At 37.6% G+C, this 22459-nt stretch overlaps 1 pseudogene; it reads right to left on the bottom strand.

Moving 5' to 3' along the window:
* Positions 1–17826: 17826 nt before the first annotated feature.
* Positions 17827–17944, bottom strand: LOC111900743 (5S ribosomal RNA; annotated as a pseudogene).
* Between the last annotated feature and the right edge of the window lie 4515 nt (positions 17945–22459).

Below are 22459 nucleotides of genomic sequence, written 5' to 3'. Positions count from 1 at the left end.
TCTGATGAACCGGATCTGTCGACCATTCCTAGTCAACTTTGTCATTGTCTTCATTGATGACATTCTCGTTTATTCCCCAAGCGAAGAAGAGCATGGCCAACATCTCCGACAAATCCTAGAAACGCTGCGATCAGAGAAGCTATACGCAAAAATCTCCAAGTGTGAGTTCTGGCTCCGAAGTGTGAACTTCCTAGGTCACGTCGTTAGCCAAGATGGAATTCATGTGGATCCCTCTAAGGTCAAAGCTGTTGAAGGATGGGCAACCCCGACAACGCCCACAAAAATTCGCCAATTTTTAGGTCTAGTAGGCTACTATAGGAGATTCATTCAAAACTTCTCTAAGATCGCCAATCCACTTACCTTGCTTACGCAGAAGGGTGTACCATTCAAATGGACAGACAAACAAGAAATTGCGTTTCGGACCTTGAAGCAAGCTCTCTGTAGTGCTCCTGTACTATCTCTACCAGAAGGCACGGAAGACTTTGTAGTCTACTGTGACGCGTCAAACCAAGGTTTAGGTTGCGTTCTCATGCAACGTGGAAGAGTGACAGCATACGCATCCCGCCAATTAAAGACGCACGAAGTAAATTATACGACCCATGACCTAGAATTGGGAGCTGTAGTTTTTGCCCTAAAGATTTGGAGGCATTACCTTTACGGTACGAAGTGCACCATCTTCACGGATCACAAGAGTCTCCAACACATCCTGAACCAGAAGGAGCTGAACATGAGACAACGAAGATGGGTTGAATTGCTAAACGATTACGAGTGTGAGATCAAGTACCACCCAGGCAAGGCCAACATGGTAGCTGACGCATTAAGTCGGAAGGAGTACTCAAATCGCCGTGCGAAAACTCTCTCTCAATAACCATTCAATCTCATCTGGCCACCCAAATTGCAGCAGTCCAGTGAGAGGCCATGAAGACGGAAAATAAAGCAAGCGAAGCATTACGCGGGATGGAGAAGAACCTAGAGGCAAGGGAGAATGGAGTATACTACTTCATGAACCGAATTTGGGTCCCTAAAATCGGAGGATTTAGGGAGGTTGTTATGAAGGAAGCCCACAAGACACGATACTCCATTCATCCCGGTTCAAACAAGATGTATTTGGACATTAAACAACACTATTGGTGGCCTAACATGAAGGCGGAAATTGCGACCTATGTTAGTAAGTGCCTTACGTGCGCCAAGGTAAAGGTGGAGTACCAGAAACCCTCAGGATTGTTACAACAACCGGTAATCCCCGAGTGGAAATGGGAGGGGATTTCCATGGATTTCGTGACCAAGCTAGCCAAGACGTCGGACGGACTGGACACAATATGGGTAATCGTCGACCGACTGACGAAGTCTGCCCATTTCCTGCCTATAAAAGAATCCTACAAGATGGAAAGATTGACACGTTTGTACATTCGAGAGATCGTGAGACTCCACGGAGTACCAGTGTCTATTATCACGGATAGGGACAGTAGATTCACCTCATTTTTTTGGCAATCTCTCCATAAGGCACTAGGAACTCATCTCGACATGAGCACCGCGTATCACCCACAAATGGACGGTCAAAGCGAACGAACCATTCAAACACTTGAAGACATGCTTCGCGCATGTGTGATAGACTTTGGGAAGTCATGGGATACCCATTTACCTTTAGTCGAATTCTCGTATAACAACAGTTATCATTCAAGCATTAAGGTCGCTCCTTTCGAAGCACTGTACGGGCGTAAGTGTAGATCACCGTTGTGTTGGGCTGAAGTAGGTGACACCCAGCTAGCAAAAGCACTCACGACGAATCAGGCGCTAACGGGACCGGAAATCATTCGTGAAACCACGGAAAAGATCGTTCAAATCAGAGCTCGACTGCAAGCATCGCGCGACCGAGAAAAGAGCTATGCCGATAAACGACGAAAGCCTTTAGAATTTCAAGTCGGAGATCGAGTACTGTTAAAAGTCTCGCCCTGGAAAGGAGTTATTCGTTTTGGGAAGCGGGGAAAATTGAACCCACGATACATTGGACCTTTCGAGATCATCGCACGAATAGGTCCGGTAGCATACAGACTGCAACTACCCACGGAGCTAAATGGTGTAAACCCCATGTTTCAAGTCTCTAATCTAAAGAAGTGCCTATCAGATGAAACCCTCGTCATACCTCTTGAAGAAATCGAAATCAACGAGAATCTCCTGTTCATTTAAGAACCAATTGAAATCATGGACAGGGAGGTGAAGCGTACTAATCAAAGTCGCATCCTGATCGTGAAAGTACGGTGGAACGCAAAGCGTGGGCCAGAATTCACGTGGGAACACGAAGACCAAATGAAGCAAAAGTACCCTCACCTATTTTAGCATTCTCAAACCTAGCTTTCAAACAAAATTTCGAGATGAAATTCCCTCTAACGGGGGGATGATGTCACAACTAGAAATTTTGTGTCTTGTAATCATTATACTTAAGTAAAATGTTGAATCAAAAACTTAAGAGCATATGTGATACCTATTATTATGACATCAAAAACTTCAATCAAATACATCATACAAATACTACAAATAGTCAACAAACAATTGGAAACCCTAGAAGTTCTTGTTTAGGTCCATTTTGGACTAGGACTTCCTTATTTGACTCAATGGACCAATAAGCTTCGAATTTGACTATCATGGGCTTAGAATCCTTAAATGGGCTCTAATTGGACCCACATTAATTTATTTCAACATTATGGGCCATATTGGGCCTGGAATGAAATAAATTAAAAGTTTTGAACCATGATTAACCTAAACTAGCCCAACAAAGTGTTAAAATCATCTTATATTTCTTTTAGGTCAAACTCATCAAACCTAACTCTACAAATTGGGCTTAGGGGCATTAAAGCCCAATACTCTCTTTTCTTTACAAAATTTCGGCCCAAGACAAGCCCAAGAGGAGAAGTTGACTATTACCATGCCACCTCATTTTTATCTCTTGGTTTTCCATGCAACATGTCTCATATCTCCATGCATGTATCACTTCATGTCTATTTCTCTCTCTCTCTCTCTCTCTCTCTCTCTCTCTCTTCTTGTTTCGGCCGTGAGCAACACACACACACACACAAATCTCTCACAAACTCTCTCTAGATTACTCAAGAAACCATCCTCCCTCTTCATTTAAAATCTCGAAACTTTGCTTGTGCATCAAGAGGATTTCAAGAAAATATCATCACTTCTTGGTAAGTTACACACATCTAAGGAATTTATAACTCTTTTTCTCATGATTAGATCCTTTCTCTTAAACAATTTTGGTAATCATGCTCCTAGAAAACTCCTTAAACTCGAGATCTTCATCAAGGGGAGCTAGGGCCAAAAATCACCAAGTTTTATTCCATCTTTTCTTCAAAACCCGAAACCACACCCTAAGGTGAGCCTCATACTCCCTATTTTTCTGTTTTATAAGTTTTATGGGTGGGGGGGGAATACAAGTGAAAGTGTAGATCTATATGTGTTTTGTATGTCTTGTATGATTTCTATGCTTAAATATGTGTTTTTGTGTGATTATGATGATGGATCTAGCCATAAACTCCTAAAAATTGAGATATATTTTATGTGAAATGATGTTAGCATAACTTATATTATTACATACAAGGTATTCCAAGAAAAATGGCTAAGTGACATGATAACATCTTCTTTGGGCTAAAATCTCAATTTTTGGACACAAAATGTTAAAAATATAAAGTTAAAGGGCTCAAATTGTCATATTACGAATTCTGATGGATGAGAGGAGTCAAAACAGTTTTAATAAAATATTTTCTGGAAATATACTCATTTGGAGGATTAAAAATATAAATTTCAAGCTTAATGGGCTAAAAATGACATTTTCGGCCCAATAGGGCCCAATATGCAAAATTTTCTATTTTGGAAGGCTGAAACTGTGTTTTTCGGTAAAAATGTGGACTATTAATGTTATAAATCCTTTTCAAAGGTTAAAAATGCTTTTCATAATTAAAAAGGACCAAAGTTGCAAAATTTTCCAATTTGGGCCAAAAATGTAAAAACTGCGAAAAAAGGGGTTACAACCGAGAAAACTGTATTTTCAGGGATTAAAACTGTTTTCAACTAAGAATATGCTAAAAAATGTCAATTGCAACAAGTTTTGGTGTTAAATGACAAGAAAAATGGTTTAAGGACTAAACCGGAAACTTATTTATTCCCAAGGTTGAAAAAGTAAATTTACCAAATAAAGAGGGGCTGAAAACAGAAAATTCTCAATGTTAATTCAATACATCCGTTGTGATTAAATAATGGCACTACGGCTACCGACGAATTACAATACACAACAATACCAAAAATCGTTGTTAAACGAATTGATTCAGTCTCGAATCAATAACAATCCGAAACTACTAACACGATGATAACTCGATTCATACAAGTAACATTTGGGAATTCAATATACACGTGAGAGTGCACAGACGTCGACGCACCATCTTTGGGCCCCAAAGTGTAAAATCTTGTTTGTTGGGCCTAGCTAGCCCAATGGCTTGATCTTTAGGCCCGAAGACTTCAACCTTACGAGTTGTTGAGTCTTACATGATCCAACACAACGTAAAAGGACTTTCAATGGCTATTATACTATTGGTCCCCAAGGGTCCTTTGGTACTGCTAGTAAAGTCAGTTATGCTAATGCGAATCGGGTCAAGGGCCCTTCGCACTCTTTTTTTTTTTTTTTTATCCCTAACCGGCTAACGGAGATATCGAGGTCTTCGTGCCCTCTTTCTCTTCGGATGTGGGACTACAAGAAGTCAGGGCGGTTGGATTACGTGAATAGTACAGACGACGCCTACGGGATCGTTAGTATAGTTGTAAACTGGTCGTTTGTGTAACGCGTGTTTATAGCAATTCACCATGCGCAATAATCCGACGTCGCCTGGAATCAATGACTTCACATGCCGCGATGGTACAACAACTACATGGAATTCAAAGTGTTAGGAAAACATCGGGTTTTCCTAGGGTTTTTCAATACATACGGTTTCGAAATGTACACAAGTTTAATGAACAATTTTTACAACTATAGAAACAAACAAGCATACTTATGGATCTTCACAAACTTTTTCATAAACTCTTTTCAGAAAATATCGGATTTTCTAGTAGTTTTTCAAAACAATACAAAACGTTGCTTTTCAAATACCGCTTATGAACTCACCAACATTTCATATGTTGACGTTTTTCAAAATACTTGTATTCTCTGGTAACAAGTGAACCAAAGGAAAACATAATCAATGATGGCTTGCCATTTGTTTATCTATGAACCGAACAATTTATTTTGGGGAATGTAACGCTAAACAATGTACTCAGTGTAAACCTTATCAGTTGTACTATATTAATGCATGGTGATGAATGATGTTATGTTTCATATATATTCAATGTTATGGTATTCAACTAAGTCACGATAGCCCTCTGACGTTTCCGCCGTCTGGTTCGGGGGTGTGACAACGCGAATTAGGGCTTTGGAGGCATTGGATGCTGGAAATGAGGCCAACCCAAGAGAATAAGGTGGCTTATATAGGGTGCAAGACCCTCAGTTAAGGTTTCATTAAAGTTCACATACGCACATCATACATGTAGGTATGCCTAGCCTATGTGACTTGGGTTCTGTCTAGCTATTAATTCATTACGCTAAGCGTACTAAGTGTTACGACCCGCATACTGGCTTTTCAATTAGTACACTTAGCGTACCAAGTGGTACCCCCGCGTAATAATTTAGGAACCAAAATGCATAACTTCAAACTAGAAGGGTCATAAGGCACACACCAAGGTCCAAGTGTTATGTTGTTAGTATGATCACCTAGCTAGGGTTTAATCGTTCCAGTTAATCAGTTAGTAGAATTTGTAATTGTTCTTGTCAACAAATAATAAGTAACAAGTATCGAATTGATTATGTGTTGGGATTTAACTATGATATAAACTGAAATTTCATATCTTTACACTTTCTCTCTTGTAAGAAGTATTGGTTATTACTGGGAATTTTACATAGATCTTAATGAAATTTTTTGGATATTAATTAAGAGCTTGTTTAATTAGACAATAAAAAGTTAGGGGTAACTGAAGAGCTTGTTTTGGTTAAATTATTAAGGTAAAGAGATTATACTAGAGTGTGTTAGTTTTTCTCATTACCAGCTTAGATAAAATGCATTTTGAATAACTAGATCTGGGCTGATTGCATGATTAGGAAAGTCACAGCAGAAGTAAATTCATTTTTATTACTGATTTCATTTAGTTTATTTCACTGCAATTCTAGTTTTTAGTTAATAATCAAAAACTCGTCTTATTATTTTTTGTTTTATTTACTAGTATGTTCCTTAGCCAAAATTGCGTTGACCATTAGGCTGTGTTTGTGAGGATTCGACCTTGTTTCCCTGTGCTATCCATTAGTGCAACCAGTAGTGATATGGTTTTTTTAAATCGTACGCAGCAACAGCTTAACATACCTCAAAGTGATCTTTAGGCTACGAATCCAATCAAGGTAGTTTAGACTAGTAAGCTTATCTTGTGAGAAGATTTGGAGTAATGATAAGTTTGATGTGGTGGTCGGTGTAGGAAGGAGAGAGACACTTGATTCATGGGCCATCCATTAAGAACGAGAGATAATTAGTTTGATCAATAAATATTTTTAGTATATTTACTGATAATCAAATTATTAATCAAAACGCTAGGATCCATATTTCGCTTCACTATGTAAAATGGAATAGCCAAAATTTACACAATGAAGTTATTTAGGTGGACAAGCTTTCTTTTGATCTCAATCTCCATGAGATTCATTAGAAAAACGATATTTATTGACTTACGTCTATATAATGCTAATCTCTTCTAATGCTAATTTAGCATTGATGACTAGATTAGCTGAGGATCATGAATCCAAATGGTGAATCGACCATGCGAAGTTACAATAAGATTCAACTCAAGTAAGACTTCAGAATCGTGATCAGCATATACCTTTCGTCGACTATATTCTCATTTGACGTGCCGGTAAGCCACATATAAATAATGCCGAAAACAATACACGGCAAGGCGTAATTTCCATGGGAATCATAAAATTCAAATTATTATAAAATGGTATTTTGTTCTATTACATATTAAGTTAATACTTTTAACTTTTCAAAATTGTCTTATCAAACCCTTTCGGTAGCTCAACTTAAAACGCAAGAAGACGGTGAGGGTGGTGAGTACTAAATGCACTTAAAAGCCAACCTCATTAGAAGTAGATTAGACTGCCTAGAACCTTACTGATAGTATTAAAGTAGGTGAGCCTAGTTGTTTCTAAGACTAATAATATACATTAGGAATCATGTGAGGATGCAATGTTTGTATTTTAGTGTAATACATATAAATACGATTTTACTATATATATATATATATATATATATATATATATATATATATATATATATATATATATGTATTTATGTATATATACATACACACACACATACACATGTGGAATTTAAACACCATAAGTTTTATGTCTTTTAACTCTACTCACTAAACAAAAGATGTAAGTGAGCATTTAAATTATTAAAGTAGAAATCTTTTGTCTTTTAATTAATCTTATAATTAAATCAAATTGGATTTTATCATTTAGTATAAATTCTAGTTTTTATGTGTTTTAAAATTGAAAGAGAGTGAAGCGAAAACAAGAAATGAATTCCAATTCTGGAACACATGTTCCACGTGGGGAATGAGCAACCACATCATGGGACACAGAAAATGTGACAATTCATTAATATCAGTTCAATGTTCTCAATAGCACACTGCGACATTTCCAAGTAGGGAACATGATGTGGCTACGCAGTATTAACGATCCAGATTTAGGATCAGTAGGAACCACGACATGCTGGAGGACCATCCACGTCATGACGACGAGGCAGAACAACCCAAAAACTGTTTTAATAGGCATAAACATATTCGATTTTAACAAGGAAATTTTCTGAATTATTTAAAACGATTTAAACATTAGAAATCCTACACATACAAACCCTAACATACAATCAAAGACAAAGTTTAAGTGCAATATAGTTTAGTCAACCTTGCTCTTATAACACCGATGGGTTTCGAGCCTAGTAAAAGGCCAGATTGGGACAACAGAAGCAACAACTTTTTTTGATCCTTCAACTCGAAAAGAAAATATAACTCAAACAATCTATGCCTCCTAGATACATAATAAAATGAATGATACCTTCAAGGTTTTCTTGAACTTCTTTGGTCTAGCCAGTTGATCGAAATGATAAACCCAGCATAGAGTTCCTCTCTTGTGATCACACCCAAGATGCAAAATCCAACATATTTGAAATCTAGTAGCAACAAGACTCTAATAATCAAATATGGCAGCAACTACGACATGGCAAACAGCTTACCATGGCGTGCCGACGAGCACCAGGTCTTCTAGGGTTGTTCCTTAAGGTTCCGAACTATGGAGGTAGGAGGGTAATTTCTAATGCATCCAAAACCGAGTTTTAACCCCTCTATATATAAGGATGTGATTTGAAACCCTAAAGATAATTACCCAATATGTTTGTAATTATCTAGGCTTTTAGTAGTTATATAAGAATTAAAACATTTTGGAATATTCCAAGTTCCTTTCTTTATAACTAATTAGTTAACAAAAAATCCCTGGAAATAAATATCTTTTCAGTACTGTTTTATTTTGGTCTTGCGTGTAACATAAAAGGAAACTGTTATTTATAGTAATATTATCGGTTTGTTATGACTATGGGCACTAATTTCCATTAAGACATCTACTTTGTAAATGAGAATGTACCACACCACTAGATTCCTCTAGATATTATTATGCGGACATCATGGATCGAGCAATATATTATTGTCATTACTTTTTATTTCTTATCATTACTTTCCATGGTTTACACATTTCATACGTTATTATCAAAATACTCACTTCAAAAGTAAAACATCTATGCTTCAAAAAATTCAAACACGGTATTAAAACATTCGTTCTTTGAAAATGCTCTTTGATTTCAAAACATTCTTACTTTCAAAACATTCTTTTCAAAAGTATTTAACACATTCATTTCAAAATGTTTCTTATATTAAAGCATTTTTATTTCATTATCGTAAAATAGTTTTTCCATGCACCCAAAAGTAGGAAAATTCTAACACGTACTCACGTAATTCTTTATTTTACCATGTACCCCAAAGTAGGAAAATTCCAACACGTACTCAGGTAGACCTTTAATGTAGGTTTCTACACTCTTAAAGCTCTTTTCCACCATTCACAATTCCTTTAAGTACTTGCTATACAATATAGGTAAAGCTCAATCAAAATGACCAAATAACCCCACATAGGTCCCACTAGTGAAAATATAGGCAAAACAATGTGTAAATATTAGTTCGTATGAAATAATGTATGCAAAAGTTATGAGGAAAAAACTACAGTTCAGATTTTGGTTGATTTGGGATTCTGCATGGGTCGCATGCCTGACCATGTGGTTTATGTCCCAAAGTAGCCTCAACTCACCCAAAAATTCATTTTTTGAGGTTTACACTTTCTTGAATTGTTTTGGTATTTTATGTAACCATTCGTAATAATTTTAAAGGTTTCCAAGCACTACTAGAGGACGTTTTATCATGCCTAAACATTCAACTTAATTGATTATGTCCTCAATCAAAATGTTAAGTTCATAGTACATACAAACACTAAAATGAAATGGTTAAGAGCTCAAGTTGCTCAAGAACACTCTTTAACCAATATGACTTATTCCCAAATCGTTTAATACATGATTGGGTATTGTGAAGTACATAAAAACCAGAACCAATCTCATTGTAAGTACATAATGTAACTATTGAATTCTCAATTCCATTACATTTTCCCAAATTACCCTTGGGCCAAAACAATCACTAGAGTGAGAACTTCACTAACATTCCTTCTTGTTTATGTTCCAATATCATCTCTAGAGTGTCAATTCATATTCATGAATGTCATTCACTTTTTAGATGTAATTTATTAGATAATTATCAATAGATTTCTGAAAATGCCCTTATAGACAAATAACTCCATATATCAATCTGGGAATCAAGCAACATCTTATGTTTTGAATTCAAATTATTCAAAAAGTATCTATTCATCATTGTTAACTTCCTTTTCTCATCAATCATTCAACTACAAAGGATTCCATCATTTTCATCATATAGTCCCACAATTGCATTTTAATTCAAGATTATACATGGTTCTACCATCATGGATGACTTTGAGCATTCCTTTTAGGTTTATTGCTACCAGATCTCATCTAGTTCATTGAAACCAGCATAACTTCAAATTCGAATACAAGATCTCTTAATTTGGGATTCAAGGGTTCTTGGTGGTCTTTTTACCCAAATCATCAAAACCATCAATGAAATGATTGGTTTGAGATTGTGTGACATCCCCTAATTTCTCGGCCTGAAAAAGACCGATTTAATTTATGATTTTTAAAATAAAATCAGAGAAATCTTTTTAAAAGATGTTGCAGAATTGGTTCCCCAAACAAACCATGATAAAAGTTTATCAAAATCTTTCCTTAAGAAATGTATAGTTTCATTTCATATCAAAACCTCGGGATGTCATGTTCCGATACAAATCAAAAGCATAAACAAGTCATTATAAGCATTTCAACACTTATTTACAACTACTGGCCTATAATCAAAAATCTCTCATTGTCCTCTGACTATGCTCGGGGTCCACTACCTGTAATCATAAAAGCTAAGTGGGTCAGGCTTGGGAGCCTGGTGAGCATATAGGGTTTTCAAACCACAATAATAATATACTTATTAAGTTCACCAATCAACAATAACCCTGATTACCCATTCTCATTGTCCTCACTTTACGTCCCTAAACACCTAGCACAAGGGACCTAACCTAAGGAATATCATCGGGATGGACACTACTACTAAGGGTCTCCTCAGCCATACATGTCCTAAAGGCAACCATGAGGGGGATGGAGTACACCAATGAACATTTAGTTCATCAACACCTACAAGTTGCGAACCTGCTAGTGTTCCACTGGACTGTCTAGAAAGGTCCATGGCAGTCATCTATACTCCGCTAGATGACTACAACAACAACAACAACAACATCGAGGCCTCCCACCATTTTAACACACATCAACTATTTCATCTACCCATATTCCACCCAACATATTTTGTAGATAAAATGCACATACATTTTAAAACTTGTAAAAAACATTTATTCAATAGTCACCTCAAATAAACACTTAATATAATTACACATAGCTCGTATTTTTTAGAAAATACTTCATATCTAGGTGTAAGACGAAAATGACTACACACCCACATGATTTGATGATAATCAGGCAGCAATTCGTTGCGTAAAACGATCGTTTCTAATAAAACTGGGAGTTTTACTGAGAAACCGGGCTCTGCAACGGTCGAGCTTCGAAACCGAAAAGATAAAGGGCTTCTCGGGCACTTCGTGGCGTTTTCCGGGGCTTATAATCGATACCGGGGCTTTGGGGGATGTTAAGATGAAGAAAATATGAAGAAAGGGCTAAATATGGCAAAATTCCAAAACTAACCGGGAAGGCTCGCATACCCCTTCTATTTATAGGGGCGAGGCATCTAATCAAACGGCTGGAAAGAAGCCACGCGACAGCAGATCTGAAGGGGGCAGGACATGGCTTGCACATGGGCTGCGCGTGCGAGGGCTCATTGGCAGCTTTTAAGTGGACCGGAGTCTAGGTCCGAGGTTCGGACCCGAAGTAGGAGGAAGGGGAGATAGCTGGTGCAAAGGTCAGACACGCGGCAGGCATAGCGAGGCTCGGACTAGGCTGCACACGCGTCACTCCTCGGATGTGCCACGGCTTCGGATGACTCAGCAAATTTCAGACACGTGGCACGTTTTGAGCAAGGGTGACGTGGCAAAAACGTGACTATGCGAATTTTCTCGGTTTTTGTGCAAAAACTTCTAAAATCCATAACATTCGCATACGAGCTCTGTTTTTCACATTCTTTATATGCATGCGTAGGTAAAATTACGCTCTATTACTTTGATTTAGACTTCGTCGGCAAATTTTGAATTTAATTTTTATATTATTATTTTTAACAGACCGGGACAGGAAATTCGTCATAACTTCTTCATCCAACGTCCGTTTTTGTCTGACTTTTTACCGTTGTGCTACTAATGACGAGACCTTCGATTTTTGTTTAGGTTGTGTCGGCTAAAAATCACTCGATCTAAAATTCGAGTTTTTAGTTGTCTACTGCTAAGCTGAAACTTCGAAAAATCATAACTTCCTCATACAAAGTCAAATTTGGGCGTTCTTTTTATCGAACTTCTCGGTTTAACGAATACTACGACTTTCATTTAGATCACTAAGTCTAAAAAGTAGCTTATCAAAAACTCACTTTTTATGACACTCGGCCCCGTGCCGGCTGGTCGCGAAAGTTCGACGGGCTCACTACAAGTTATAACTCGAATTTTGGCATTCTTTATATATCTGTAATCCTTGTCAGGCTCACTATAAGTTTCTTAATAGATATCATCTTTATCTAAAATTTAATTTTTGATGCTCATTTTTATTCTTAATTAATTAAGCCCTAGTAATTAAGCATAAAACACATAGAATCCACATAATTCTTTTTTTTTTCATTTCTTCAAAATGAGTTACAAAGGTTAACCTAGACTATCACCTCCCCCTTAGGATGATTACGTCATCGGAATCACATATCACCAATCAACTGTGCGTAGCGACTAATCATGTCACTCTCCGTTTCCCAGTTGAGATTTGGTCCATTCGTATGTTTCTAGCACACAAGCACTAAATCAACCATCTTGCGTCGCAACTTCATAGTCTTACGGTCAAGGATTACCTCAGGTTCTTCGATCAACCTCTTGTTTTCATCCAACCTTAACTCAGAAATTGGAATTATGTCGGGCACATCTCCCGTAACTTTCTCAAATAACACACATGAAAGGTGTTATGAATACCCTCCAGTTCTTCTGGTAATTCTAGCTTATAAGCTTGATTCCCAATCATCTGAAGAACTTTAAATGGTCCAATAAACCTTAGACTCAACTTTCTCCTTTTACCAAATCTTATAAGTCCCTTCCACAGCGAGACTTTAAGTAAAACCGAATCTCCAACTTTAAAGGTTATCGGTTGTCTTTTCTTGTCAGCATAACTCTTTTGTCGATCTTGAGCAGCTAACATCCTTTCCCTTATCACTTTCAACTTTTCAGCAGTCTGATGGACTGTTTCAGGTCTCATAAACTGCTTTTCCCCAGCTTCCTACCAACATGGTGGCGTTCGACACTTTTCCCCATAAAAAGCGTGATAAGGTGCCATCTTAATGCTTGAGTGGAAACTATTATTATAGGAGAATTCTACTAGAGGTAAGTGTTCATCTTAGTTACCTTGGAATTCTAGAGTACATGCTCTCAGCATATCCTCCAATGTTTGAATCGTTCGTTCTCTTTGACCATCGGTTTGCGGATGGTAAGTTGTACTCAAACACAACTTGGTACCCAATTCCTCTTGTAGACTCCTCCAAAACCTTGAGGTAAAATGGCTCTCACGATTGGATAGAATCATTAACGGAACACCGTGAAGCCTCATAATTTCCTTCACGTAAGAATTCGCAAGTTTATCCATAGACCATTTCTCTTAGGCTGCTATGAAATGCAAACTCTTAGTGAAGCGATCAACTTCCACCCAAATCATGTTGTGACTGTACCTTGTTTTGGGCAGTTTAGTCACAAAATCCATGGTGTTGTCTTCCCATTTACCCATGGGTATGGTAAAGGTTCTAAACTCCCATCGTTTCTGATGTTGTGCCTTAACCCTATGTCACACCCCAAAACCGGAACAGCGGAAATGTTCTGAGGCGGAGAGACGTCATGTAATGTATCACAACAATGCAAAGTAGTAAACAAGCAACAACATCATCCATTGCATTAATAGTATAATTTTAGCTACAAGTGTGTTCTTTCATAAAATACAACAATAAAATGAATAATTAGAATATAAGACGAGTCTGGACTGCTCCGTCTTCACAAACCTGGTCGTCGTACCTGTCTATTTGTGACCTGAGAATACAAGTTATTTTAAAAGCGAGTATCAGCCAAAAAGCTGGTGAATTCATAAGTATTAATGTGTCTTTGATTTGTAAAACTTGTAATGAAAGTCTTGACATTGTTTTGAAGAAAGCTCGTATAAGTATGTAAATGTTTGTAAGTAATGGAAAGCGTTTGAAAAACCCTAGAAATCTCTATGATTCCTATTAGTATAGACAAAATCTTCTACCAAAACCTAATTGTTTTGAAAGTAAGAAAGATGGTTTTTCCCTCGTATGACTACTATTAACAATATATATAGTCTACCTCATCTTTTATGTGAAGGTATCACAAAATAAAACTAATAGGAAAAATATAGCCATATAAGTATTATCCTTTTGTAATAGGATGAACCTGACATCGCGACTGCCGAAAAGTATTAACCTTGAACCACCGTAGATGTTCATTATCCTCTGTATCCAACAGCAGGGTGTAGGAATGGTTAGTCCCGTAAAGGTAATCCTAATATAAGTATTAACCATAGGCATCCGTAGATGTTCATTATCCTCTGTATCCAACCGCAGGGTGTAGGAATGGTTAGTCCCGTAAAGGTACTCCTAATATAAGTACTAACCATAGGCATCCGTAGATGTTCAATATCCTCTGTATCCAACAGCAGGGTGTACGATTGGTTAGTCCCGTAAATGTACTCCTAATATAAGTATTAACCGTAGGCATCCGTAGATGTTCATTATCCTCTATATCCAACAGCAGGGTGTAGTAATGGTTAGTCCCGTAAAGGTACTCCTAACATAAGTATTAACCGTAGGCATCCGTAGATGTTCATTATCCTTTGTATCCAACAGCAGGGTGTAGGAATGGTTAGTCCCGTAAAGGTACTCCTAATATAACAGAATCTATACATATAAAATGTAATAGTAACCCATCATATATTATGTATGTAAAAGTATCCATGTAAGAGTATATGAACGTATACCTTTGCTACCCAAAGGTACTGAACTGACTGATTAGAACTCTTATGTCTATATATGTACACATGATATATAACTGATATTTAAATGACCTTAGGACGGATACCCGATACCCAACCAGACCACATCCCAATGGGGAAAAGGGAATAAAGCGGGTTAGCCTTCCTAAGTCCTTTAAATATTATTTATATAACTATATATATATATATATATATATATATATATATATATATATATATATATATATATATATGTATGTATATATATATATATATATATATATATATATTTATATACAGGCATGCTTTTAACAATTTAAAGTATAAAAGATGTTTTGTAAAACATTTAAAGGTTTTGAACAATAAATAAGTGATAATGACTTGATGTCAGTTTGTAAAACGTTTTGGAAGGCCATTTACAAAAATCTGTTTGGTAAAACAGCTTAAAGTGTAGTAAACCCTTTAGTATGCTAGTTATTAATCACATAATTGATATAATAACTTGCATGATTCAACCGGTATTCCCCCCCCCCCCCATTAAATCATTTAGAAGCATTTAAACGATTGATTTAGGGGTATGAACTCACCTGCAGTGAGTGGATCGGAAGGAAGTGTCGGACAAGTGCTTAGTGTCAAGTGAAGACTTAGACACACACAATGATCCTAATTACATATGAAGACATATGTATATAAATAATTAGTGATTTTGGCACTAATTTAACATGTATAAAGGTCCAATGACCATCTTTATTGGAGTTTACGGCCCAGGGGAGTCTACTCCTTGCTGTAAACTCTTCATTGGTCACCAAGAGGGGCTTAAAACTCTAAAGGCTTAAGTGGTTAAGTGCTCCAAAGCTTTAAACAAGTGTTTGGGTGGGTTTAAGGTCCTAAAATGACCTTGTTTGGTGTTCACGGACCTAGGACCACTCCCCCATGAGTTTATGGCCATAAAGTCATGGTAAGGAGTACCATTTCGTGAAGTTTGGTCCTTAGGTCAATGGGTTAAGGTTCTATGTCACTAACCAAAGCTTACTAAGGTGTTAGGGTGTCATTTCCACCATTAAAAGGGTTTACGGCCCAAGAACATGCCTTGGCCGTAAACTCCTTGAATCCTATGATTTCTTCTGTTTTCTAAGCTCTAAATATGATAAACATGGTGTATTATGAGTTGGATCAAGAGTACTTACAATCCACGAGCTCAAATGGTCGATATTGGCCAAGAACACGAGTATGTGTTCTTGGTGTTCTTGGTGGAACTTGAAGATCTACAAAATGGAATGATTTCACAGATGAAATCATGTAAGATTACTAGTTCATGCAAGATATCAACTAGTTAAGACAATAAGCTTACGAGTTTTGAAGATCAGGGACGAAATGAGAGGAAAGGAAGAAATGAGAGGTAATGACCCAATGCTCTATATATAACCTTGAGTTTACGGACACATGAGTTTACGGTCGTAAACTCATGGTCTTGTGGCCGTGAACTGACTTAGATGGGGTTAGGGTCCGCTTTGCTACACTGTGGTTCTAGCGGGAACTTTCTAACACTTATTCCTTAAGTGTATTAGGCTCAAAACTCCTTAGAGCAACCTGTAACCTGCTGTACTATTGATTTTGACACCCAGTTGGGTTGATTGACTAAGCTTTAAAAAAATAAAAATTTTCAGGTTGTCACATCATCCCCCTGTTACAGGGAATTTCGTCTCGAAATTTGAATTTTAAGTAAGGAAGTAGGTATGAAGGATCAATTCAAGAGGTGGTGATACTTCCTAATCGATTGATTCTTGTGCTTCCAATTGAATTTGGATCCTTGGTTGGTATTCCAACGAACCATCCCAAATGGCTCGGTTCTGATTTGTTCGCATGATTTCTCAGTCCATGGTCACTACGGTTCTTCCACGGAGGTGAGGCACTCAACGATCTCGATCTCGACAAGTAGGATTATGAGAATCCTGACAGAAAGGTACGTTTTCAAGTTCGATACGTGAAGGGTAAAATGTACGTTACTGAGTTCGTGGTGTAGGTTGGGTTTGTGAGTTACAGGACCAATTCTTGCAAGAATCTCGGAGGTCCTAACTATTATGGATTTGGCTTACCATGCTTTCTGAAGCATTTCAAACCTTCCCAGAGTGAGATTTCCAAAAGGATTTAGCCTCTCACTTGAAATTCCCAGGTTTTCTTCCTGTTGCTTGTCTTCCCAGTCAACGGTCACTCCCTTCTGAGTCAAAGTCATAAGAGGTTCGTAATCCGCAAGGATTTCTGAATGAACTCTCGACAGTAAGTCAGCGAGACCTAGAATTTGGCGAATTCCTGTCGGCATCCTCGATGTTGACAAATTCTCAGCAGCTTTGATTTTTGGCATGGTCCACAAGAATTCCCACATTACTAGTAATGTGTCTTAGGAATTCGACTCTTCAAATCTAAAACTCGCATTTAAAGAACTTTGCGTAAAGCTTCTCTGATCGTAATGTTTCCAGGGTTTGTTGTAGATGCTCAATATGATTTCCTTCTTACTATGAGAGTAGATAAGTAAGTCATTTATAAAGACAATGACGAACTGATCCAAGTAAAAATGGTGTACCCTATTCATTAAGTTCATGAATATTACGGGTGTATTGGTCCTATCCGATAGGTATCACTACAGACTCGTAGTGTCCGCATCGAATTTGTAAGATTGCTCTCGGGACACCCTTCACTAACACTCATAACTGGTGATATTCGGATCATAGGTTCATTTCTGAAAGGTACGTCGTTCCTTGCGGTTGGTCAACTGATTCCTCTATGCAAGGCAAAGAGTGATGATTTCTAATGCAAGTCCTGTTGAGGTCTGCACCACGAGGACTTCCCAAATTTCACCCATACTAGTAATACTCTTGCCCATGCACGCTTAACTGCGGAGTTCTGATGGGATCCGGTGCATTAGTGTTGGTATGAGCGCACCCTCTGGATTTTGTCTTCTTGTAGAATAAGACCAGAGCTCCCAAAGGTGAGAAGCTTGGTCTTTTCATTTTGTTGCTGAGTAGTCGTTAAACTGTCCGGACGGTTCTTGTATCATTTTGATTCAGGCCAAGAGAGGAGTTATCATGCATGAAAACTTAGGTCATGCACATTATGATATAATCAAGACGGGGCAGATAATAAAATGTGTGATTCTACTCTAGTCCCACCTCCTAACGAGGAAAAGAAACTACGTTAGAAATCTCACATTCTATTGTATACCAGGTCTTTGTTATATATAACTCGGAAATGTATAAGCGAGGAAAGTCATAACAATAATCTTCTTACGAATCTTTTCGATGAACTAAGATTTCCTAGTAAAGGCTACTATTGACCCTGGATGTACGTCGATCGTTCAATGAAAGAGTAAGAGTATGTTCTCGAAGGTTTGACCTACATCCCTATGATGAAGTCCTAGTAAGGAGTAGAAGTAATTTTGTAGACTAGTCTCAAGAAGTTTGTCGTTCGCACCGAGGTACTATAGGTTGGTGGATAATATGATCCAACCACTGAAAGAGACTTGGAAATGTCTCTAGAGTTAAATTACTATAGTCCAATGACTTGACTAAAGCATGTTTCAGATAGACTCCAATGGAAGTATGATGAGAGTATTTGAACAAAAACATGACACAGAAGTTAGCCGACTGTCAACATCATCAATGTTTAAGATGTAATAAGTTCAGGAATAATTTGACCTTGAAGAAGGTCTTACATCATATCTGGAGTAGCAGAAGTTCTGGCCGCATAAACGCCTAACTAAAAGTACCTACAGTACAAGGCAGTTTCATAGAAAATGCCACATAGGACATAGACAGGAACACGGTTCTTTTAAAACAAGAAGGAAAGTAAAGTGTCTCCTACTTGTGACGAGCATCCCTCTGGTGAACTCTCAGCTCAGCCAGTTGACGTTCCATATCAAGAAGGTGTCTTTCGTACACCCTCTGGCATACTCGGAGTTCTATGACTTCGGCTCGTGATTCAGCCAGTGCTTGAAGCAGGGTTTCATGGTCTCTTTCAGATCTCTCACAAGCATCTTCCAGATGAATGGTGCGAAGGGTATGCATTCTCGCATTGGCGACAACTTCTGTGATTTGATGTAGGGCTGTCCTGCCTTGAATCTCATTTCGGGCCATTCTGCGGACCAGGATTGGCAAGATTTTGTCTGCTGAGCCCCCATTGCTCAAGTCATAAAAGCATCGGTCTCCATTAAATGGCTTAGGCTGATCCTGTCCTTGGCTCCATGTTTCAAAGCATTCTACCCACGGAGGCGTCGGGCCATGAAAAGCCGAAAGAGGGTTAGGATTTGGAAAGGGAGCTGCCTGGGGTAGGTTCTCAACTTCGGGTTCGGAGTTGTCATCATTTGCGAGGTCTTCAGTGTGGTGATCATTCAAAGGGATAGGATGATCATTCTTTGGTTCTTCTCCAAACCATCCAACAATGAATTCGTTCGGAAGGTACGGGTTGCCGTGGGGATGGAGTCCCGCCATGTTATCTACGCGAGAAATGGGGTAAGGAAATAATTATTAGATGAACTCTCTAGATAAGTATTAGAAAATTTTCATTAGTTACATCGCTATTTGTAAAGTGCATACCAGTAATATGTAATCACAACGAGATAGGCCTTCGAATAAGAGACCTTAACTCCAAATTCACAAAGAATAGGGGTAAAGCAAAATTTTCACAGATTCTAAGTCTATAACATCCTAGTTAAATATAGCCTTAGTGTATCCACGTAGCAACTATCAACTTAGTAATGAAGATCCTTTTTAGTTCTCAAGTACAAAGTACTTTTAGAACAACAAATACCCCGATAGTATTTTAGGTTTATGTGCTACTGTTCTCATTGTGGTATTGTTGGTATGATTTTAGACTTGTTGCAACCACACAACTACACTTAGGCACATGCTAGTCCACCCTCGGATAATATAGTTGATCAGGCTATATTTTCCCAGTTTTGACTATATGTCTCTAAGTCCACTTGTGTTGCCCAACAATCATAATTCTTTTGTACTATCCTAGAGACACTGATTTTAGTATGAATGCAGGCACGTATACTTAATTAAATATTTTATTATTTAAAGTATAAACTCTTGGTCAGAGTATTTTTAATCCCTATGTATTTGTAGTTAGTATATCTTTTATGGGTTTATATACTAAATTCATTATAAACAATGCTCTGATACCAATCTGTCACACCCCAAAACCGGAACGGCAGAAACGTATTGGGGTGGAGTTCGTCATGTAATGTATCACAACAATGTAAAGTAGTAAACAAGCAACAACATCATCCATTGCAATAATAGTATGATTTTAGTTACAAGTGTGTTCTTTCATAAAATACAACAATAAAATGAATAATCATAATATAAGACGAGTTTGGATAGCTCCGTCTTCACAAACCTGGTCGTCGTACCTGCCTATTTGTGACCTGAGAATACGAGTTATTTTGAAAGCGAGTATCAGCCAAAAAGCTGGTGGATTCATAAGTATTAAGGTGTCTTTGATTTGTAAAACTTGTAAAGAAAGTCTTGACATTGTTTTGAAGAAAGCTTGTATAAGTATGTAAATGTTTGTAAGTAATGGAAAGCGATTGAAAAAGCCTAGAAATCCCTATGATTCCTATTAGTATAGATGAAATCTTCTACCAAAACGTAACTGTTTTAAAGTAACAAAGATGGTTTTTCCCTCGTATGACTACTATTAACAATATATATAGTCTACCTCATTTTTATGTGAAGGTATCACAAAATAAAAGTAACAGGAAAAATATAGCCATAGAAGTATTATCCTTTTGTATTGGGATAAACCTAACATCGCGACTGCCGAAAAGTATTAACCTTGAACTTCCATAGATGTTCATTATCCTATGTATCCAACAGCAGGGTGTAGGAATGGTTAGTCCCGTAAAGGTACTCCTAATATAAGTATTAACAGTAGGCATCTGTAGATGTTCATTATCCTCTGTATCCAACAGCAGGGTGTAGGAATGGTTAGTCCTGTAAAGGTACTCCTAATATAAGTATTAACCGTAGGCATCCGTAGATGTTCATTATCCTCTGTATCCAACAGCAGGGTGTAGGAATGGTTAGTCCCGTAAAGGTACTCCTAATATAAGTATTAACCGTAGGCATCCGTAGATGTTCATTATCCTCTGTATCCAACAGCAGGGTGTAGGAATGGTTAGTCCCGTAAAGGTACTCCTAATATAAGTATTAACCGTAGGCATCCGTAGATGTTCATTATCCTTTGTATTCAATAGCAGGGTGTAGGAATGGTTAGTCCCGTAAAGGTACTCCTAATATAACATAATCTATACATATAAAATGTAATAGTAACTCATCATATATTATGTATGTAAAAGTATCCATGTAAGAGTATATGAACGTATACCTTTGCTACCCAAAGGTACTAAACTGACTGATTAGAACTCTTATGTCTATATATGTACACATGATATATAACGTATATTTAAACGTCCTTCGGACGGATACCCGATACCCTACCAGACCACATCCCAATGGGGAAAAGGAAATAAAGTGGGTTAGCCTTCCTAAGTCCTTTAAACATTATTTATACAACTATACATATACAAGCATGCTTTTAACAAGGTATCTATGTAAAAGTATCCTGGCAAGTGTATCCAAGTAAGTTTATCTCTACAAACATGTATTCGTATGGACTCATGAATGAACTGAATCTTGTGTGATTCCTCGTACTTGTAACACCGTGAATTTCAAAACAATTTTTTGCAATTTAATAAAAACATAATTCATTTATTATTCATAAAACATCATTGTTTGAGACTCAAATTCATAGCATATAACAATCCCAAGATCTCATAACATAAAAATCCCGTGTGTGTACTGATCAGGTCGGCGCCTTCCCGCGATCCTCACTAGTACCTGAAACAAATAACACCAAACACTGTAAGCACAAAGCTTAGTGAGTTCCCCAAAATACCATAAATATAACACATATTAGCCACTCGAGCCTATAACTCTTTGGATCCGTGCACCCAACTCTATGAACCCTCAGGCTCTATCTCTATGAACCTTCCGGTTCTAACTCTATAGCATACACATCATAAATCGCATAGAATAATGCAGTGCAACACATAACACATATATAGCATAAAACAATGTATCACAAGACTCTAATTAGCTACTCAAGGTAAAGTATAGTGAGAAGACTCACCTCACGTATCTCGGTAACTCGTAAATCCCTGAAATCACTAGTATTCGATCTCCTGAGCTATAATCCTCCTATAACACAAATACATCTCTAATTAACATTTTCTCAACTAGGGTTCACTAATACTACCAAGTCAACACCGGTCAACTCTGGTCAACGGTCAACGGTCAACCCAACCAACCGAGTCTGGCATGGACTCGCCGAGTCTCTACGGGGACCCGATTCCTCTGAATCCCTTCCGACTCACCGAGTCACTCACCTAACTCGGT

This window comes from Lactuca sativa, chromosome 5 (genome assembly GCF_002870075.4).
Source record: "Lactuca sativa cultivar Salinas chromosome 5, Lsat_Salinas_v11, whole genome shotgun sequence".
Lineage (NCBI taxonomy): Eukaryota > Viridiplantae > Streptophyta > Magnoliopsida > Asterales > Asteraceae > Lactuca > Lactuca sativa.
The sequence above is the reverse complement of the archived record's forward strand: the minus strand, read 5'-3'. Positions and strand labels throughout refer to the sequence as shown.